Source organism: Sarcophilus harrisii, chromosome 4 (genome assembly GCF_902635505.1).
Source record: "Sarcophilus harrisii chromosome 4, mSarHar1.11, whole genome shotgun sequence".
Classification (NCBI taxonomy): domain Eukaryota; kingdom Metazoa; phylum Chordata; class Mammalia; order Dasyuromorphia; family Dasyuridae; genus Sarcophilus; species Sarcophilus harrisii.
The window spans coordinates 208446996-208471485 of record NC_045429.1 but is presented as its reverse complement, the minus strand read 5'-3'; the positions used below and the strand labels follow the sequence as shown (position 1 = coordinate 208471485).

Sequence of the window (24490 nt, the reverse complement as noted above, 5' to 3'; positions counted from 1 at the left end):
TGTTGCTTAATCTTCTGTAATGCCCAGTTTTATTTCATAGTACTTTCCTCCATACTTTAAGTTCAAACTATATCTGAATTTTTTCTCACATACCCTTTGCTGTCACTATTTCCGATAACTGGAATGCTTTGCTACATTTCTTCACCTGTTAATTTTTAATCATTGTTTAAGGTCAACTATACTGTTATTTCCTTCATTAAATCTTCCTTGATCTATCACACATACCCATTCTCTCTTCTACTACTCTTGTTGAAAACATTCCCTATTGCACTAAGTGGGCTTAACACTTTGTTTTGATCATCTCTAATACATTATTATATGATGCTTTATATGCTAGTTATCTTTGTTCTTTGATCCCCCTACTTATTGTGAAGTCTAAGAAGGTCAAAACCTGATTTGATCTTATTTTTTGTATCTCTTCCAGGCCCTAGGAATGTACTCTGCATACAGGAAACAATTTTTAAAAAAATGTTTCTCAAAGGAACATTTGTCAAACATAAATTATTATAGAAAACAACTTTGTGGGTTTTAAAGCATCCGTGTTCTGAGGAAACAATTTACTTCAACCATTCTTTTTGAATAATCATTTTTTTATATTTTAAACATTGTACTTCAGAGGATCATCAGTAGGAAATGTGCAGTCCCTAAAGCAAGGTTTGTGGCAATATCAGAAACCAAGTAAGCAGAAAGGAATTAATTTCATCAGATGCACAAATGCATTTAGCCCTTGAAATGACATCAATGTATATGATCATTTAAAAGAATTACAAAGTGGTTTATCAGTAAGTATGAAATGTTCTTGTCAATAGATATCTCTAAAGGGACACAGGGTAAAGAAGAGATCAGAATGTTCTAAGACTATGGAAGGATTTTTATTATAGATGAGCATCTCTCTGCTTTTTTTAAGGTGTTAGGTATACTTGTAGCTTTATTAGACCTATTTTTATTTGGTGGAATGACCACCAGGAGGAAAAATTAATAATGATCTGTACTTTCAGAAAAATTAGAAAATTCCTCCTTTGAACAATATTCTTACTATTGACTACAGAAATTGATATTTCTAAGATCAAAGGAAGTCAGGGTGATGTCTGAAAGCCAATAACATAAAAACTGTTTAGAAGAGGGAACTCAAAATAGATATTTCAGAAACTAGAGATATAGAGAATAAAGAAGAATTAAATAAGCATTAGGGGAATGAGCAAGGAATAAAATTCTAGAATAGATAAAAAGGATGACATAAATGAACTTAAAAAATAAAATAGGTAGAAGGAAAGTAAAAATAGAAGGATGTTTCTATTTTACTTCACATGAAGGGGGAGGAAAAAGTGGTAATTTTTAAAGAGAAAAGAGACAGAAAAATAACTAATGCGTTAAACAAAACTTGGGGAACAGGTAACAAATGGGGGAGATGTAAAGATGAGAGAAAGAAAACCAGAAAAGCTAAAAGAACTGAAGAGACATAAACACTCTGCTTATAGGAGAGGAGAGAGATATTTAAATATAGAAGAAAAAACCATATAAGAAAGAAAAGGAAGAAAATGTAAAGCTAATCATCATAATGTTAAATGTGAGTACATCAAATAATCCAATAAAATTTTTAAAAGTGGCATATTGTGTATGTATGTGTGTGTATAATCTCCATACAATCTGTTGCGTATAAGAAATTCAACTACAAAAAGACATATATAAAATAAAAATAAAGGGATATTTTAAAAGTACTATGTATCAGGTGAATCCCAAAAAGCAGAGGTTGCATTCATGCATTCATTTTTTGAATTCCCAAAAACAGAATGGTTGCATTCAAATATAGCAAAATAAAATAAAATAAAATAGATAAAATAAGGATAGTTAAACACAGAAAGATCATGCTAAAAGAAACCATAGAAAATAAATCAAATATTGAGTTTATATGCTCCAAATTCCTTACCATCTAAATTCATAAAAGTAAATTTAGCTGAATTATAAGATGACATAGACAATAATACAATAATAGTGCAGGAAATTTCAATATCCCTCCTTTAGTTTTTGATAAGTCTTTTAGAAATATAAACAAAATGGAAAATATAGACCTGAAGAAACTGCTAGAGAAACTAAAATAAAAAGACTAAAATTCCTAAATTTGTCTGCTAAAAGATTTCTATTTCTTGGTACTACTTCTTTTAAAAAATCACTTATTAGTGTTATAAAGATATTGTAACCACACCTCCATTATAGATCATTACATACTAAAAATTAGCAATCAGTTCAGGGAGCACTAAAAAAACAGACCCAAGTAGAAGTTTCACAATGAATTCCTAAATAATGAGTAAATCAAAGAACAAAACAATGAAACAATTAATTGTGTGAAAGAGCTATAGTTAAAACAGCGATTGGAGAAAAAAGCATGTATGTGTCTGAGTGTGTGTATGCATATATGAACAAAATAGAAAAAAGAGACTTGATCTGAAAATGAATTTTAATAGAAAACCAACAAATAAATTAAAATATGCAAATAAGAGAATTTTAAAACTACAGGAGAAATTGATAAATTAGAAACCAAAAGTCTATGTACAGCTTAAATAAAATTAAAAGCTGATTCTTTGAAAAAAGTTGATCACCCTTTAGCTAATGTGGTTAAAAAGAACAGAAAAAAAGTTAGGGGACAAAGTGAAATCACAACAAAATTAGAAGAAATAGAAAGAATTATTAGGACCTATAAATATATAGCTAAATGCCAACAAAACTTAGAACACACACAGACAAGAGGAATACCTTCCAAAATCTGGAATATCTAAACTAATAGTTATCAAATATAGATCTTTTAAAAATCCAGTTTTAGAAAAAAAAATTGAATTACCTATAAAAAACCTGAGGGGAGAGAGGCAAAGAATTCTTCATCCTGATGGATTCAAAGAATGGTTCAATAAATCTTTTAGAAAATAGTTTAAGACAATGCTATAGAAATTATTTCAAAAAATGAGAAAGAAAGAATACTACCAGATTCCTTTTATGAAACAAATGGAGTGCTAATTTCTAAATCAGATAAAGATAAAACACAGAAGAACTATAGAGCAATATCATTAATGAATATTGATGCATTTTTTAAAAAATAAAAGCCCATAAAATGAGTCTATGGATTACCCTAAGCATAATTGTTTACATACACACACATAAACACACACAATACATATATACATTTTCAGAGAAAAGACATACAGACAGAGAAAAGGGTAGCTGAGGTGACAAGGACAAAGACATGGCTCATAGGGAGGAATGAGCATTTCTACCCTCTTTTCCCATCTCTCTTCTCCATTCTCCAAGTAAGATTAATTCTTGCCAGAAGGAGTAAGATGTTAGGGCCAGAAACCACCATGCTCTCTGCAGAGAAAGAGGATAAAATTATATTTTTCCCTCTCTTAGACATTATTAAGGTATAGGATCAAGTTCAATCTAACTTCTGATCATTTTATTATTGAAGGGAGTGGAATCCTAAGTTCTACATTCAGTGTCTATATCTTTTTCCCAACTAATAACAATTACACAATAAGCACACATAGTGAATAGCAAAAAAAAAAAAAAAAAAAAAAAAAAAAATTCATCCACTTCAGTAGCAAAACAAAAATCAGAGATATAGCAGATAATACAAAGTGAAGGAGATCTCTCTTTGGGGACTGATGTAATTCTGTTCAATCAAGAAAAAGTATTTGATCTCACCCAAGGGAAAATTCCCTAAAATATCTAATACCTGGAGATAGGGATAAGATAGAGTCTATCTCTCCATTCATGTATTCACAGGATATTTTCTTCAATGCTCAAAAAAGAGGTTCAAGTCTGCCATCTGCCAGCTGGAAGCCAGAAGCATCCAAATCAATTAGAAGCTCAAAGAAGACTTGAAGCTTGAAGAGTCATAAAGGCAACTGATGTCAGAGCAATTCTATTCTCTCACCAATTTGATTCTGCCATTCATTCAGGGCAAGGCCATCATCTTCACAAAGATGGAGAGAATCTTATATCACAGGGCTTTGGAGCAAGGATTAAAATCGGCAGTGATTCATCAAAGAAATCATTCATCAGACCAAGGTTGTTTTTGTTAGTTTGTTCAATACTGGAAATGCAAAAAAGGTTCAATGCCAGGGAAACAATAAACATAGTTATATTAACAGCAAAAACATCCCAAACCACACAATGACCTCAACAGATACAGAGAAGGCCTTGAATAAAGTACAACAGTCATTTGTGATTAAAAAGCAAAATAAAAATATAAAGCCTACAAAGACTATCCACGTAAGAAGCTTTTGTTGTCATAAAAAAATATTTATCTAAAAGACAAATTCCATATGCAATAGGAATATGTTAGAACACTTTTAATGCTATATCAACTTATCAAAGAATCATTTTAAAGAACTCACTAAAATAATTACAAAATTCACTTGATAAAGTAAAATATATGTGAAATAATAAAAATAGGAAAGAAGCAAGGGAGAATATTACTTCCAGACCTCAAATTCTATTATAAAACAATAATCATCAAAATCATCTGGCATAGTGGTAGGAAGGGAGGCAAATTTTCAAAGTGTCCTCGAGGTGGAAACTGGATCCTTGGTAGTAGGTGCAGAGCAATTCCTAGGTCAACAGCCTAAGCTCCAGCCATAGCCACAGCTATCCAGTGATCTCCTTATCACTGACATCTCTTTTCAAAAAAACTAACCTTGGACAAAATGAACTGCAAGGGGGAAAAGGTCATCATGAGAATGAATTTTAATGCTCCCATGAAGAACAAAGAGATAACCAACAACCAGAGAATTAAGGCTGTTCTTCTTAGCATCATTTGGATAATGAAATCAAGTTCATTGTTTGATGAGCCATTTAGGCCAATCTGATGGTATTCCCATATCTGACAAATACTCCTTGAAGCCTGTGACTGAGGAATTCAAATTCTTGCAGGTTAAAGATGTTTCATTACTTAATAATTGTGAGGCCCAGAAGTTGATAAAGCCTATGCTTAGTTACCTTACTATTCTATCATTTTCCTGGAGAATCTCTGCTTCCATGTAGAAGAAGGAAAAGGCAAAGATGCTCCTGGGAAGAAGATCAAAGCTGATACAAAGTAGAAATCTTCCAAATATCCCTTTCTAAGGCATGGGATACCTATGTCAATAATTCTTTTGGTACTGCTTACTGTACCCACTGTGCCCATGGTGGGAATGAATGTCTCAGAATCATGCCTCTTAATGTAGTTTCCTTATTAAAAAAAAAAAAAGGAGCTGACATCGTACTAAGGCCCCGGAGGGCCCAGAGATATCCTTCTTGGCCATTTTGGATGGAGCTAAAATTGCAAACAAGATTCAGTTGATCAACATTATGCTAGATAAACTTTTGGAACTTTTCTTTTTGATCAAGAGGGAGCTAGGATTATCAAAGATCTGATGGCTAATATTGAGAAGAATGGTCTCAAGATTATGTTGCCTGGTGACTTTATCATAGCAGACAAATTTGATGAGAATGTCAAGAGTGGCCAAGCTATGTTAGCCTTCGGCAGTTTTGATGAATAGTTGGGTTTGGACTGTGGCCCCCAAAACAGTAAGAAACATATTGAAACTATGACATAGGTCAAACAGATTATATGGAATGGACCTGTTGGAGTATTTGAGTGGGAAGTTTTTGTTGGGGAACAAAGTTGCTAATGAATAATATGAATAATGAATAATGAATAAAGACAATATAATGAATAAAAGTATGCTAATGAATAAAGACCATTAATAGAGGCAGCATCACTATCATAAATAGTGGGGATATTATCACTTGCTGTACCAAATAGAATACTGAGGACAAAGTCAGCTATGAGAGAACTAGGGGTAGTGCCAGTCTAAACATGCTAGAAGGCAAATTTTCCCTGCTGACTCCCTGCTGACTCTTCCATTGCAATACTATAATACTTCCTGTCCCTCTCGGTGACATTAGGCAAATGTATCCCATAAGTCTCAACTAGTGGTCTGAAGAAGAGGTAATGAGAGCCTCCAAAGTAGCTTAATTTAATTCTATTGTTTCCTGGGCATGCCAGTTGTCAGATCTCATGTGAAGTGATTTATTGTGTCTAAACCATTGTTGTGATCCTAGATTATATATGTGTGTATACATATATATTTATTAATATTATATATAATACTTTTTTCAGAACTTTTTGTGAAAGAAAGAATTTGAAGTGAAGTAGATGCCCATCAATTGGGACAGTCAAAAAGACAGTGGTGTATCAATGTGATGGAATATTATTGTGTTGAATGTGATGAATATAGAGATTCATATGTAGTTCTACATGAACTAACATAGAGTAAAGCAAGTAGAACCTAGAAAATAAGATACACAATAACTACTGGATAAATAGAAAGAATCACCACAAAGCAATCAAAAAGAAATGTGTCAAAATTCTAAAAATAGCAAAATGGCTCAAAAGAAAAGGTATCATAAAATATGCACATCCCATCCTTTTACAAAAATGGAAAGTGCACACGTTGAACATTGCAAAATATTTTCAGACTTCTTTGATATATTGATAATTTGTACTGATTTTGCTCTTTTTTCTTCTTTTTTTGCTTTAAAATATTACTTATTAAATGGGATAGCTCTATGGGAGAAAGATGAGATGAGATATTATAAAAAATTGTAAAAAAATGAAACAAATAATTGTTTACTTTTATAAAAGTTCATGTAAATGTTTTCATTAAAAGTCTCAAATTTATTTAGATGTATATACTTACGTTCTTCTTACCTTTTAGAATATTCTTTTGTCATCAGTTCTCTAGTTTTTAATAGATTCAAAGTCATATTTGACATTTCTAATTAATTTTCCTGTTATAATTGAAGGTCTTTCTTTAGATACTTAAAATTTTAATTGTTTACCATTGCAATTTTAAAATTTCAATCAAATGTTTTCAACTTCAGGATAGTTTCTGTACTGATAATTTACAGATATGATCTATCAATTTTATGCCATTTCTTAAAACAAAAATTCTTGGAAGGTTTTCTAGTAACATTTTCTGAAATATGTTATTTAGGCTTTCAAATTTATCAAGTTGTTTTTTTTTTCTGTAAGTCTATGCTACATCATTTTTTAGTATCCTGTATTTGAGTTACTCTTGAATTTGTCTTATATAGAATTCATATATTCTTTCAAAGATTTTGTCTTTTGCTTCTTTTCTGCCAAATTATCTTCAATTTATATAGTTTTCATTTTCTTGCCATTCTCATATCATGATGTACAATTTTGGAGAACTCTTTTATGTGTTTTAAATTGTATAGTCTAGTGTTTATTTCAATTTATTTCATCTTTGTGAATTCTGGTTTTCAATTTAATTTGCATCTAATATCTTTATCTTTAACCATTTTGAAATTGTTGCTGTTGTTTTGTAAATTCTATAAAATCTACATAAGTATTATCTTGTCCCCTTGTTACTGTGAACTTTTGGTTTCTTTCCCTTTAAAGTATGATACTTATTCACTGTGTAGTGCCTTTTTTTAAAAGTCTAACTCATTTTTTCTTTATCTTTTATGAATCTTATCATTGATTTAAGTACTTGGGAAGTAGATTTATTCCTCTTGTCATTTTAAACTTTTAATAATTTACCTCTATTTCGTGAAGTTTATCTCAGACTTCTCATCATTCATCTTTTTTCTTCTGCTTCTATGATTTATTTTCTTCTACAGAAAACCTAAAAATTAAGCATCCTCAGCATCCTCGACTTGGGGGAAGGGAAATTAATTTAGAGAGAAGAGGAAAAAACCTATGTAGCTAATATTCTGGTTCTTTGGGAATAGAAGCTGATTATCCCCTATCAAACTCCATTACTACATCTTCATTCCCTCTCCCATTCACAGTTGTACTTCTTTTCCATTGCATGATTGGGCAGGATCAATATTTTCTACCTTTCATGTGTTCCTGCAGAGGGGAGTGAGATTGAATTACCATTGTAATAGGAATCTGGTAGTAACTGCAGGAGTTCAAAACCCAAGCCTGTCAAGTTGCTTGTGCTGGTTATGACCAATATACAATGTAGGTTGGATATTGGCAGAGTGGGCAGAAGATTTGAGTATTTAGCTTTCTGAAGATTTTTTCAGGGGGCTTTTACCTTGTGTGGTATTTCTTTCTTCTCATCTTATAGATCCAGTTTTAATCAATATAGGAGAGGTTGTTGTTATTGTTGTTTTACATTGTTGAATTAAGGTACTTATGCTGCCATTTTATTGAGCATGTATTCCTCCTCATCTAAGATTTTTTATACCTTAAGTTTTTAAAAATCTCTAATCTACTTTGATAGTTTCTTTTTCATATAAAACTCCATCCTAGGTAATTGTTTAAAATCCCAGATTTATGTAATATAACTGTAGACTTAAAAATGACAACAAATCTTGAGATTAGTCATTGGTATAAATATAGTGAGCCATTATTTAGGCATCTTTGTTTTTGTAGGTAGAAAAGTATAATTAAGTGACAAGGAAGTGTTATAAATAACTACATAAGTAGAATATGAGGGCACAGGATCACAGACTTAGACCTGGAATGAGGGGTAATGTGAATCCTTCATTTTACAGATGAGGAAAGTAAGATCCAAAATAATTGTATAGTTTTCCCAAGGTCCTTCAGACAATAAATGGCAGAGTCAAAGATTGAACCCTAGTTCTTGGATTTAAATTAATAAATTATTCAACGAAACAGAAGAGTGACTAGATATATTGAACTTCAAATGGGAAGTAAAAAATATGCTAATAAATTATCTCTTTAAGTAATAAAAGTAGGAGAAGACAATTGTGTAAGTTAGATTCTACAGTCTCCCCAAGAAATAATTTTAAGTTTTAGCTAGTAAAGAATAAATTACAAAACAATATGTGTAACACTCTGAGTAGTACAGGTAGGAGTTTTTTCTCTGCTTGTAGAGAGAGATGTGAGTTGGTGTTCTGTTGTATCACTGTATACTTATGTGAGGGAAGAAGGCATTTCTTCAGATAATTAGAGAATTTCAAGAAATGGGATGATAAGTGACAAGTTTAGATATGGATGGCAGATAGTGGGTTTCATCTTTAGAACCATCTTTTACAAATCCCTTGATTTATAATGATTACAATTCCAGAAGGGTTGGTGGTGTCATAGTGAACAGAGCCTAAAGTCAGGAAGTCTCAACTTCCTTAGTTCAAATCTGGCTTCAGAAACATACTAGCTGAGCATCCCTGGGCAAGTCACTTAAGTCTATTTGCCTCAGTTTCCTCATCTAAAAATAAACTGGAGAAGGAAATGGCAACCCCCCCCCCAGTGTATTTGCCAAGAAAATTCCAAAATGAGATCACAAAGAGTTGGGCATGGATGAAAAAACTGAACAACAACAATAATCCAAGGCCACTAAGAGCAAATTCATCTCTCCCTTATTGAGTTCAAGATGTCCTTTATTCTTGTGTTTTCTTTGATCTAATCTGTATAACTTCCTCAATATCTATTTAGTGTTTTCTTTGACAATGTGGTACAGTAGCTATTTGTGACTACTTTTGAGTAAGGAGTATTTGGTAGAAGGAAAATAAATTAATAATAGTAAGCTAAGTATTATTCTTACCTTTAAAGCAAACAGGGAAAGTAGTATTTATCTTGGGCTTCAAAGTATCACATCCTTAGATAACCAGTATTTAAAATATCATATATAGATTTCTAACCAATACCTCTCTCAGAGATGAACAAGCCTCTCCTCTTCATGTTCAAAAAGGTAAAAGTTAAAGTCCCCATTGAAAAGAATCAGTTGTATCCCATATATTTATCTGTGCCATATGTGAGTGTCTTTATATTTAGACAGAAGTTATGCATAGGTTTTACATATGTGTCACCAGAGTAAACACAAAATGTTTCATTTTATTTCCAAAAAGGTAGAAGAGAACCAGTTGTGCTTAGTATCTGGAGTCGATGCTTAAAAGTGTAAAAAGAGAGTATAATCAACACAGTGATAGAGGGAGTACTATAATACTCCCAGAAAAACAATAATAGAATTTCATTAATGGGTTTTAGCTATTAAAAAGTTACTGGTAACTCCTGAGAGAATAGTTAGAATGACACAATGAGCATGAAGATATGATTGCATGAGATAAAGGACAGAATTGAAAAATAAATGTAGAAAATTAGAAAATAGGAGGAGTGTCATATAGTAGAAAGGACCTTTCATTTGTCATCAAATCCACCTTCTGTTACTACATGGGAGATTTTAGGCAATCACTGAATTATTCTGGTCTTCAGTGGGGAGATTGAAGGAGGCAATCTCTAAGGTAATTTCCATACTAAAGGTTGTAATTCTTAGTCTGACACCCAAACCCTTTTCACCCACTTTTCCAATCTTATTTCTTAAGTCCTCCATATCCTATGTTTTCTTATCTATCAAGCTGGCCGACTTATTGTCTGTATATGACATTCCATCTCACAACCACACATCTTTGTGTAATTCCCTCTGTTTGAGATGGCACTCTTTTTCCTTTCTGTCTAACCTCCTTGAAGTACCATATCTTATACAAGCTCTTTGTTACTGAATTTCTTTCTCTTGATATAACTTTGTGCCACTTTGCATATACTTTATATTTACTTACCTGTGTGTACATGTTACATCCCACTAACAGAACATAAGTCCATTGAAGGCAGAGATCATTACCTTTTGTCTCTTTGTCCCCAGAATCTAGCTTATTGCCTTGCATATGTTGCTTAATTTATGTTTGTTGATTTGTTGGTTAATTAAATTATTAACTTATTAACATCTACTTTGTGTAAAGCACTACTATAAAGTTAAGGATGAAAAGTACAAAGCTAAAAGGAGAGATCCAGATGAAATAGTATGAGAAATTTCAAAGGGAATAAATCATTTCAGAGAAGTTTCATAGTGGAAATAATACTTGGATCTTAAAGAAAAAGAGGAATTTCAACATGCATAAGTCACCCAGAATGTTTGAATCACAGAGCAACCAATAAGGAGAACCACAATATGATAGGAAAAATAACTTATTGAAAGCAATGCAATTTACATGTGGGAGCTCAGGATTCCAGCATCAGGATGAAATCCTTACAAAAATTCTACAAAGTGGTCATAGTTAACAGGAAACTTGTTTATCAGTCACTCCTTGCAAAAAGTTTATAGTAAATCAATTAGGGTATTCCATTGTATTCAGGTTGCCTTTAGTTATGCATCCTAAGGGAAAGGATTGAAAAACCAGAAACTAGTCAAAATATAATTGGAAAACCTTTAATAAAATAAATAAAAATGCATTACAATATAGCTACTCTATATTGTATTTGTGGTTTTGAAAATCAATATGTAACCCTCAGGTATTTTTCTATTTGAAGTTGACAAAAGTTTTGTAGACAGTTTTTACTAATAAAGTAGTTATTATTATTGATTTATTTACATTTCTATAATATTATTATTATAATAAACCCAGTAAGTATAATATACATTTTTTTCGGGCCAGATTCAACAAGGGCATAACTATAGTTGAAAATGAGGGAAGAATCTTTTGTTCATCATATTTTTCAATAGAAAGTCTTCCAAAAATTCCATTTACTACACCTGCCATAAAGAAAATTAGGTTAACCTACCATGACAATATTAATAAAGACACTGGTACTATTATCCTTTCTGAGTATGTGCAGATTATTCCTTTAATGATATATACTAGAATTTGTCAAGGGTAAAAGTCAAACTCTATGACCTATAGATTATAAACTTCATCCTCCTCAGCTATGGTGGGAAGGACTGATTATAAAGGATAAAGCCTAGAAACAGAAAGAGCAGTTAGGAAGCTATTAAAATAGTAAGGAGTGATGACAGCTTGACCTAAGAAGTAGTAGCAAATGAGAATGGAAAGAAGAGGATAGATGCAAGTCATACCAGGGAATTAGAATTGGCAGAATTTGACAACTGAATGGGTATGGAGTGGGAAAGGGATTATTCCAACACTATCAGCTGAGCAGTTGAATCCGCAGGCAGTAGTTGTAGATATACCTGTGAGGACATCACCATAGTCCTTACTCTGAGGCTTCAGATAAAAAAAAAAATTGAATTTCTAAGTTTGCATTTGCTAGTTTAGAGAGTAAAGATTGTCCAATTTTGCTTGGGCAAAAAGAAGTTACTATACACATAGTTAGTTCTCAATAAATATATGTGAAATAAATTTTAATGTCAGGAACATGAGGTACTTCATGGAATGACTCAAATTGAGATTTGTTGAGTAGAAAGGTATAGAGAAGTAGGTAGAAGAAAGTATTAGGGTTCTTGTTGAGAGATTTTTGGGAAGGTACCAAAAGGTACCATTTCTTACTCCAGTTCATTTTGCAGATGAGGAAACTAAGGCAAATGGGTTTAAAGTCACTTAAAAGCAAGTCACTGCTTAGGGTCATAAAGCTAGTAAGTGTTTAAATCTGGATTTGAACTTGTTTCATCTGATTCCAGGTCAGTTGTTTTATCTTCTGTGCCACCTATCTTCCCTGACCTGGCACATAGTAAATGCTTAATAAATGTTTGTAATAAATACTTAATAAATACTCTATTCCACTAAGGATTTCTTTTCTCACTCTTTTCTTTCTCTAGGTGTTATGCCACAGTTCTCTTTTATTGTCCTGACTCAGTTTCTCCAATTATCCTGACTCAGTTTCCCTGCTTCTCAAAGCTCAGTCCTATAAAACTCCCCTCCCTCTTTATCAGAATACTTGATAAGGATAAAAGATCTTATGTTTTAGAATATCAGAATGCCTCTACCCATCCCAAGCTACCAGAATGTCAGATACCATCTTATCAAGATGCCTCCCGTCTCTGGGGTTCCTCCCCTCATGTCTCCCTTCACCCTGTCAGAATCGAATTGTCAGAGTCCCTTCCCACTCGCAGTACCCTGACTCTGCCCACCCCTCAGTCTACCCCCTGAGTCTGAGCCATGTATATAGGTTATTGAGAACTCTCATTGTTTGCTGGATTTTGGGAGATAATAGTCTCATTCAACCCTGGGGCCAAACCATGGATCCATTTGGTCCCAGTAAATCTCTCCATTTAATAAATTATTAAATACTCTTTAATCTCTATTCTGCCTCAGTTTCTCTGGCATTACAATACAAACAAAAAGGAGACTGTTCATGTCCCCAAGGAACTTACTTTCTAATGGAAGAAGACAATGCACAAAAAGGAGTTGAAAATTAGTGGAAAAGAGTAAGGTTTTGCAAGGGTGAATGTTGAAAATTATCTTTGCATATATTTTGAAAATAAAAAGCTATTATGTAAAACAAAAGATTGGTCACAATGACTATAACAATCAATTCTATTTCTCTGTTCTTTACATTGTTTTATGTATGTATATGTATGTACATATTTGTATGTGTAAAAATACACACATATATTTTATTATTTTTATAATTTATCTACACATGTATTTTATATACACATGTACACACACACACACACACACACATATATATATATATATATATATATATATATATATATACCCATCCTGGTTCTTCCTATTTCACCCTACATTAGTTCACAGAAATTTTTCCTATTTTTCTCCTTTTCTCTTTCTGTTTTTTTCTTCTATAGTACATAAGGTCTTTTCAAATTATTATATACATGACTTTTATCAAATAATACAAACAATTTCTGAAGAAATATTGGGGGCAGTTTTGTGACAGTAATCTTTAATTTACAAAATATTTTTGCAGAATTCTGAGCTCTATAAATAAAATGAAACCTGTTAAAACTTGACAAGGAAAACAATTAGCAAATTAAACATCAATTAGATGGCTCCAGACCATACACAAGATAAGACATCAAAGTTACTAAAGTATTTTAGCATTTTTCCCATCATAAAATGGGGGGAAAAGAAAGAGAATAAGAATGTATTTTGTACCTACTATTTGTTAGACACTATATCATTTGATCCTCATTACAACCTTGTGACAGGTACTTTTTACAGTTGAGTAAGCTAAAACAGACATAATGGCAGATGGCATTTGTTTTAAGTATAATCTGAACTCGGGTCTTCTTAACTCGATGTTCAGAGTGATAGGTCTGGATTCAGAAAGACTCATTTTTCTGTTCAAATATAGTTTCAGATATTAACTGTGTGATTTAGCCCTGTTTGCCTCAGTTTTTTCATCTATAAAACAGACTGGAAAAGGAAATACAACACCACTCCAGTATGTTCCCCAAGAAAACCCCAAATGGGATCACAAAGAATAAGATACAACTGAAAGGACTAAATAAGATAGTTTTTGAGATCCTTTCCAACAGGAGCAATCTATAAACTAAGGTTTTATATCTAGCTTGATAACAATACTCAGCAGATGGTTGAAGAATATTATCATCAAGGCCTCATCTGTCAGAGTTTTGTGTTATTTTAACATATGCATGGAAAATATTTTGACAAGAATCTTAAAGGTTACATATTGTTTTACTCCCAAATGCTTTATAATGTATTAAATTAGCAATAGAATGAGCACAATCTTTGTTTTTTTCTCTAAATCTTAAGCAGTTGTGTGCTTCTTAAAGATGTTATATATTGTAGGAAAAAAAAAAATGAAAACCTCACTGGTTTTTTTTCTCATGTTGTCATCACTCTCAAAAAAGATTTTATAAAGATTAAAATATAAAAATAATGATCAATAATTTCTAGGTTGCTTTTTTTCTTTTCTTTATTTTGGAAGCTCTGTTTTGCTTTTGCTTTTTTTTTTTTTTTTTAGAATCTCATGCTCCTTGTTCCAACTTCAATTTGATATGTCTTTTTAAAAATCAATTTCCAAGATTCTTTAAAGTTATATTGACTCACATGAAGGGAAAATTTTATTATTGCCATGTAAAATTAAATGTATATTAAAAGAAACCTTATATTTATAGTGGATTTATAGATTTATAAGTTTTCTTCATTTTCTGGCTTTCATTGTTTATGGATATGTTTATCTGTATTGATGGTTTTCTAGTCTATAATATTTTCTTCAAAAATTTATTCAATCTAACATGTACAGTATTTTTCTCATGTATTTGATCAAGTCTGGCACTCTACTTTAACTTTATCTTCCTACTCATCATTTCTGTATTCTAGATAATTAATAATAATAATAATAATAGTTAACTTTTATATAGAGCTTACCATGCATTGGGCATTGTGCTAAGCACTTTACAATTGCCATTATATTTGATCTTCACGATAACAATGGAGGTGCATCATTTTACAGATGGGGAAATAGAGGCAAACAGGTTAAGTGTCTTCCCTAGGTCCCCATAGCTAATAAGTATTTAAAGTTATATTTGAACTCAGATATTCCTGATTCCAAGCTCAACATTCTATCTGTTCTTCATTTAGCTGCCCTTAGGAAAGCCCAATGACCCTATGCTATATATAGCTCTGTTGGCAAATAAAAACAGATATTATATAATGCCAAAAAGCTGTATAAATTTATATCTCTTTGTTATCCTCCTGCTTTCATTTACAAATGCTTGTGGAAAGATGACCTAATCTTCAAAACCCCCTCCTCCATAAAAAGTATATTAAATTTCTTTGAAACACCATCACATGTCAATATCTTGTTTCTTGGTGCTTGGTAGCATTCATCTGATATTCATTCCATGAGAATAATAGGAATAAAAGCAAAACCAAACTGAAAAGCTTTACCATAGTTCCACAAGCATCTTCAATACAAATATTCTGCAATAATCAGAACTTTGATCTTATAATATTAATGTACAACTACAAGAAAATCCAATAACAATTACAATAAAAACATTTTTCTAATCTTGGAAATCCTAGTCATATTTTCCCTTTATTTTAATGACTGTTTTGGGAAATGAAGAGCTCATGAAACTACAAAAGACATAAATCAATTTGTTTCAAGTTCATATGGCATGATACATTGAAATACATTGAAGAATACGACAAACTGAAATACTACTGAAAAGGCATTTTTTTCTCCCCTAAAATAGCAGACACCCATTTGACATACTTTTACATTTTTTATAATATTATCTCTATCATTTTTTTCTATCCTTTTTCTGGATTTTTGCTTTTTTAATAATTATGTTTACTGATCACTTGGCATTTTTTATTCGCTTTCAAAATCGAAATACTATTTGGGCCAAAAATCAAGCATTAATATGTTATTAGATGAATACCATGTTTGTTAACACTCAATCCTTTAAGATTCAGCCACATTAAAACAGAATAATATTTTATTTCATGTAAATAAAATGTTACTGGAATAGAGTTGACTAAAATGAGATCAGAATGGGGAAAGGGGAAGAAACAATTTGTAGTTAATATTATGGTATTTTCCTGTACCCACTAAAACTATGTAATGCTCCTCTAAAAATTATTGATGGTATAAGATTATGCAAAAGTAGGACATTTTTATCAGTTTCAAATCTAGAGACTTAGCATATTGAGTAGTGTCAATAAGTTCTATGCTCTGAAAATATTTCAATGTTTTAAAACAGAAGCCCCACAAACATCTAAAGTCAAAGGAATTACAGAATTGCAGTGACTGGGGAAACTAAGTTTTCACAAGATAATATTTTGCAGTTCTGCTTTCACCAAAGGAAAGAAGGAAAGGAGTAGAAACATTTGAATAAGGGGTGTGCATAAAGGAATATATATGAATGATGAAATTTTAGTAGTTTCAAAACCATTCAAGTGGTATTTAAAGTAAAATAATATCTGAGCTTAGCATTATTTTCAGCATTAAATGAAATAATTTTTGCTCATACCATTACAAAATAGTAAGAGTATTATGATAAACTAAAACAACAAAAACCTAAAATAATGGATACAATAAAGTGATAGGAAAGGCAATAAGAACTCATAGGTTTAATGAACAAAAATAAGAAGTTTACTCTTTAAGTAAATTTAAAATGGATTTGTGCAATTTCCATGAAAGGTCCTTCTGGAGGCATTGTGGAAATTTGATTCTAGGGCTTACAAACTAAATGTAGATATAGATGCAGCTGGGATTATGGACAAAAGTGAACTGATAAACTAGTAATTGGAAATGGATTTTTTTTTTCTTTCAGAGGAACCCAATGAGATCTAGATACCTAAATGATACAATTTAGTGTAATTTATGTTATTCTACTTACAGTATAATTCATGGGCCATTTTACTTTAAAAACTCATTTTAATTTGCACAATATACTTTATTAAATATGTTCTCTATATCCCAGGGAACTCAATGAGATTGAGATCTCTAACTGATACAATTTAGTATGATTTATATTATTTTGCTTACAAAATAACTCATGGGTCTTTTGATTTAAACAATTTTTATAATATACAATATTTGTACAATATACAATATACATTTAATAATGTCCTCAATGCATCCCAATTTCTTAATCATCTCAATTTAGGAAGTTCAGGAGTACATGGAGATATCCAGTCATACCTTCATTTCTATGCCAAGTCTGACTTTTGGTGCCTGTTATTTCTATGTTCCCTATTCTTTCTATGCAGAAATATTCATTGACTGAGTTTTGTTAAGAATCTAAAATGTGAAAACAAGTTTGTATAGCTAGGTGTGTCACATAGGCATTAAGTGAGTTATTTTGGCTTCAGTGGGAAAATAACTTTCAGTTCTTAAGGCACATTCTCAAAAAAACAAAAACACACCCAAAGCTATTTGTACGACTTCTAATATTCTGTACTTTTCCTTGATTAAAGAAAATTATTAAATAGAATTAAATCTCTCTCTTCCTCTTTCTCATGCATATGTTTGTATATATGTATATGTATGCATATATATATATGCATATATCTACATATAGAGGGGTATATAAACATGTGTAAGAATGTGCATGCATGAAAACATATTATTCACATGGATATATATACATACACAGCATCCCAAAAGTCTTAGTGCAATTTAAGCTTAGAAATATTCACGTATTTACACACACACACACACACACACACACATATGTATGCACATACAAAAACACATATACATACAGATAGATTTCAATATAGATACCTATTTAGTGATTAGAGAGTCTCTAAGTCAGTATGTTCTGAATGTTCATATCCTGTCTCTAATACATGTTGGCTGTGTGACCCTTGTCAAATCACTTAATTTCTCAGTATCCCAAGCAACTCTCTAAAACCATATTGTATTTGTAGGGAAATTTCTCACCGAAATTCCCTATACCCAATTCCCATCCACCCCCCAAAAAAAATCACAGGTCCAGACCAAAAAGAAAGGAAAAAAAGGAACATGTCCTGCAATATATATATATATATATATATATATATATATATGTATCAGCAAACAGAATTACCAACTTTCATATTCACTATATCTAATGTTTCTACTTCTATTACTTCATACATGGTCTAAGTATAGGGGATGAGACTTCTTTTTGCTACTCCCAAAGATATAAATAATGAACGAAGTAACAGAAATAGCTTTTTTATTTTTTTCTCCTGTGAAAAATGCAAATGCTTATGATATACTTAACATATTAAATCTTTTGTTATTGTGATTCAGTTGTTTCAGTTGTGTTTGACTCTGATTTCACACAGAGTTTTCTTGACAAAGATACTGGAATGTTTTGCTATTTCTTTCTCTAGCACATTGTACAGATGAGGAAACTGAGGCAAGCAAGATTAAGTGACATGTTCAGAGTCATGCAGCTAGTAAATGTTTGAGGCCAGATTTGAACTCAAGAAGATGTCTTCTTGACTCCAGGCCCAACACTTTATCCACGCCATCTCCTAGCTTCCTCTACCAAAATTTATCCATTTTTTAAAAACTATAATGAGAGCTTATCAATTCTTTTCAAAAGTCAAATTATTGTAAAGGAAATATGGATAAAACCTGAACACAGAATGGAGAGAAATGAACAGAGTGTTAATAAAGCAATAAAGAGGCATCAAAAAAAAAGAGAGCTTTGAGTTGCTGAAAAATAACTTGATGGTTCACAATTTTCCCTAGAGCAGATCCAGACTAAGGGAATACATCTTCTTGCAATAATAATAACATAAGAATAAAATAAGAACTTCAGTCAAAATTTAAAAAACAAAATGCAAAATGCAAAAGAAAAGGAAGGTGAATATCAACTTAGCTGTTTGATTTCTTTAAGCCTAGTTAATTTGCCTGACTGCACTGAAGAGTTTTTGCAGGCATACAAATTTCCATAGTTACCTAGAAAAGTCATACATATCATTCTTTTCTATTAGTGCTCATCAAAGACCTATAAGATGACATTGGATTCAGTTCTAGGGGATGAATCCAAAAGAATAATTTCCTTTCACTGTTTCCTTACTCCCACCAAGGATTGCTTCATGAAAATCTCTTTTCTACACTTTTCTAAATATAAGTAACAAATCCTAGCCCTGATGAAACATCAATGGTAGCATATATGTAGGATAACCTTTATTTCACCATATAGAAAATTCAGTCAAAAGAAACTTATAGGATCCTATAAACAGATAAGGAAGAAGCTAAGCATTCAAATAGATCATCAGCTCCCTGGGAAGGTAATTGAATCTGAGTTTGATAACAAGACAACTCTTTGATATTTCAGTGGATCTCAATCCCTCAAGCAAGGTTCTTACTCAGTCTTCCAGGATTGTAATTGTTAAGCTATAATTTAGAATTTTTTCCAGAAAGCAGCATACTTTGGGGGTGTCACCTATGTAATTCCTTTTCCATTGGATCTAGAGCGTTAGATTAACTCACAAACTTTTCAAATCAGATGCTGAAGGTCAGATCTCCAAATTTCCAAAATTGAAAAGTTTCAAACTTGAGTATACCCATCAGACAACTCCTAAGGCTAAAGTCACAAAAGAGAGTTCCTTTCTATGTCTAGAAGGCTATCTAGTCATTTTTATACATAGTAGCTTGCAGTTAATTTGTGCCCCTTAGGTACATACCTGTATTTCAGCAGAAAATCTCTCTGTGCCATCTGTTGGACTAAGAGAACCATTTCAAATGTGCAATCATTTCCTGTTCTTGAAATGGAAAGAGATGGTGGTGGAGTGAGTGTATGGGCATACACACTACCCTCTGTCCTAGAGTAGGTATCAATTTGCTTCATGCTGGTATGTTTCCTTAATAGGAGAAGGTGAAAAAGGAAGTCCGAAAAGGAACATGTTGTATTATTGGCTCATTTTCATAGAAACTAGATAGGGATAGCTTGCTAAGAAATCACTACTCCTGAATTCTCAAAAAGCATCATCATGGAAGCAGCCCCAGTCACTGAGAATTAATCAATTTTGTTTTCTCTCAGCAAGGGACCACTCTCTTATTTACACTATCATGGGAAGATGTATTTCAAATCCCTCTAAACAAAAATTAATTAAGTTTATTTGTGAATTATTCAAAATAATCATGGATTCCTTTGATCAATGTCCCTTAAGAAAATTTTGTCTACTTTGTTAGAATCTCTTATAGAACTGGTCATCATCTAGTATTGTTGTAGAAGTATATAATGATCTCCTGGTCCTGCTCATTTCACTCAGCATCAGTTCGTGTAAGTCTCTCCAGGCCTTTCTGAAATCATCCTGTTGGTCATTTCTTAGAGAACAGTAATATTCCATAATTTTCATATACCACAATTTATTCAGCCATTCTCCAACTGATGGACATCCATTCAGTTTCCAGTTTCTAGCCACTACAAAAAGGGCTGCCACAAACATTCGTGCACATACAGGTCCCTTTCCCTTCTTTATAATCTCTTTGGGATATGTATATATCCTGTAAATAAAAGGCTATTAAATAAAAAAAATTAAAAAAAAAGAATCTCTTATAGAAACTATGGGAAATGACCATTGCATTATTATAACTAGAGCCTGAATTATTGAGATCTCAAATAATCTTAGATCAGGTTTTGGAAACTGTTCTTAGAGATCCTTCACTTTTCTACAGAGATTAAATCAATAGGGGCAAAATGATGAAGAAGAGCTAAATTACATTAGGATAAAATAAAAATTTTCTTTCTTCAAGTTAATGAAGATGAAGAAGGTAAGAACAAAATAAGATATGGGTGAAATGAAATCAAAGTCTTAGACAATTTTGTCTAAGGCTATTTAGGCTATTTGTCCAAAACAGAAACACCAATTGTTCTTCCACAAACACACACCTTCCTAAAAATTCAATAAAAATAAAACAGGATAAATGTTATTGAATTTATTTGAATAAGTTTATTATTCTTAACTTGATTAATTTGCATAGATTCATATTTTACTAGCTGTTTCATCTTCCTTCTCTTCATCTCCTCCCAAACCCAACTTGGGGAAAATAGGATGGGAGGGTATTGTAAGACTGCTATTACTTTAAGCAACAGTAATGTACATTCTACTCTACTCCCCTAATAGCCACTCCCACTTGAAAGCTAGTTCACTAGAATGTGGCTGACTACTATTCATCTAAAGATTTTAAGGATAATTCTAAGGACCTAGATTGTCTAGTAATATTATTCATGAATACCAACTAGAGTTCACCACGTTATCCATTGACTAGTTGAAGTCTTTTAGCGTTTGCAAAAGGATTGTGCTGAAAAAAGCATAGAAGGAACAACATTTACTAAAGTAATCCTTTCCATTATTGGGATGCACTCTTCCATAATACACATATGTTTCCTGGGGAGAATGGATTCAAAGTGAAGATGGCAATGAATCAAATGTGTAGAAAATGAATATGTTGAAAAGAATACATTTTGACTTGAAACTCCAGAAATCCTTTTCCCATTTTGTAAAGTCTGCATGAAGTTCCTTTTATATGTATCTCTCTGATGGTCTCTAAGGATGGATGACATTCTAGAGTTCATATCTGGCTCTTCCTCCCTTCATAAGTAATCACAATCCCTTGAAATTGCTACTATCCTTGAGTGGTTGTCTTTCCACATCTCTCCACGGGTTGCAGGTGCTTACTCTGTTGTCGGCTAATAATATCCAGTCACTTCTACTGACTCTGCTCAACAGTAAGACTGTCCTGCCTGGAGTTCACAGTAAAACTTTACTCACTCATAATTAAGAAGGAAAATGACTGAGAGATTGGTGCATCATCCTTTCTATGTGTATTCAGTTTCTGCTCCATATCTTTTGAGGTACAGGTTTTTCCAGTTCTATAGCCAACAAGAATAATTTGTTATTACACTGTATCAGCTACTGGCACCCATAGCTTTAGTTGTTGCTCAGTTATGTCCAACTCTTTGTGACCTTATTTGGATTTTCTTGGCAGAAATACTGAAGGGATTTGCCATCTTCTCCAAGTCATTTTACAAATGAAGAAACTGAGGCAAATAGGGTTAAGTGATTTGTTCAAGGTCACAAAGCTAGCAAATGTCTGAAGACAGATTTTTAACTCAGGAAGATAAACCTTCCTGATTCAAGGCCCAGCACTCTATATTCTATGCTACCTATCTGCCCAGTCACTCATCCCTAGACATAGGTTTTGGAAGATCCATATATTAGATTGGAGCAAGCAGAAAATATTTGCATAGACTTTATATAACCAAAACAATGGAAATGGCAAATCCCTGCATATTCTAAGGACTGAACTCTCATAGACCAGTTCTCATATTATGTAAGTTTGACCTTCCTTACTCTTTTTTTTTTTTTTTTTTAACCATTCCTCTTAGTTGTGGAAATATCAATTTAGTAAATATTAAGGAATGAATCCTAGCACTAGATTTTAAGGGGTGGTACTTTTTTTTTGTTGCCATTTTCAAACCAAATCAATAAATCTGATTATATGAAATCATAGGAAGGGAGTGTAGAAAACATCTAATCTAGATCCTTAAGATAAACAGACCTGTAAAATTTAAATAACATACTAGAGCATGTCATAAGGAAGTAAATAGCAGAGCCAAGTTTTAAACTTATCTTCAGATTCCAAATCCAGAGTTCTTTTCCTATACTACACTACTCTGATGACATTTGTTTGAAAGAGTGTTGAGTAAATATAGGCTTTAAACAGGAGTAATGTTTCAAAAGAATCAGCTATTTATTAAATATTGTGATCTCAAAGCAAAAGGACTAGCATTAACTCCTCCCCCCACTTCATTAAAGCCATCTGAACTAGTTGCTCTCCCATATAAGGGAAACCTTCAGAAATTCATAAGACCAAATACTTATCTATTGGATCATCATATAGTATCTGTAGAAAGGTTTATAACAATTAGTACCTGATGTGGATTTAGTTTCAACTTTATCTTTAATTAGTCTATAACATTGAAAAGTACAAGATTTTTCCAAGTTTCCTACTTGGGTTGCTTCTTCAATGAGGAATTGTGGTCCAGAGCCTAAGAAAAATGACATTCACTAACTTTAACTGTGACTAACACATAACTTTAAGAGAGTGGAAAACATTAAGATAATCATGTAATAACATTTTCTCTCCATCATTTTTACTCAACAGGGAAATTTCCAGGGGAAGATCTCAAAGCTCTTTGTCACAATTGAATGTCCTTTATTACATTATGCATTTCCCCCCTTACTAGTTTGATATTGAGATAGTTCTTTCAGTGTAGGGCTAGACATATTTGTACCACACCTGACAAGTATAGTCAGATAAGGATTAAATTAATTTTTCATGATAAAAATCCCTTTCACTTTTTTATGAGTAATAGAGAAAATTTAATGAAAAATTTCTTTCTCCAGGGGTAGTTCTCACAGCAGTAATTATGTTAATTCAGATGTTGCTTATTTAATATGAGTTTCTTTAGGATTCCCTCCCCCCTACATTTCATCCAGTTGATTTGCTTTCTTTGATTCCTCCTACCTCTTTAAAATAACAGGTGCAGATTATGAAATTATTGTTAACAAAAATCAGTCATGCTTCTGTGTTTTCATAATTCCCCAGTGTGTGGACTTCAAACCTCCCTCTAACACATATGGGAAAATGTAATGGGGTGTTTTGTGTGCACAAGTGTGTATGCGCATAATTCTAATCCACATAGGCTTGATTTACAGTCTAATGAACAGAGGAATATACAGGCTAGGAAAGCTTAGAACAATTGTAAAGTTGGGGTGTTAAATTGAGGGTGAGGGAGACCTCTGCAATGTGGAGAGAAAGTAAAATTAAATGTGTGAAATGGTGCCCTGAATTCTGAGGGACACAACAACGCCTGGAAGAGACCGAGTGGGGTGGTGTGGAGACATTAAGGGTGGGATGCAGACGGCACATTGCTGAGCCCTTTATACTCATGACCTTCTCAGTTCACCAGAGCTAAGGTCCGAAGCAATCAGGTCACTCGATTTTTACCAAGTACGAGGTGGTTTGGGTTAAGCACACACCGCCGTCTCTACTTTGGCAGTGGCTTTGCGGGAGGGCGATGTGTGCTAAGAGTGCAGCGTAACGCAGCCCTGTCCAGCCTACAGACTGGAGCCTTCTTTCCGGGGCACCCCGGACCGCAGGCAGGGGAAGGATGAGCTGTAGGTCATAGACACACAGACGTACTTGTGATCTTAATCGGGGGTGGGTGGTGGGTGTTTGCGTGACACTAACATGAAGTATCAGAGCCTCAGA

General features: G+C 32.6%; 1 pseudogene; it reads left to right on the top strand.

The window, feature by feature from the left end:
• Window positions 1-4679: 4679 nt before the first annotated feature.
• Window positions 4680-5890, top strand: LOC100926762 (annotated as a pseudogene).
• The last annotated feature ends 18600 nt before the right edge of the window (window positions 5891-24490 follow it).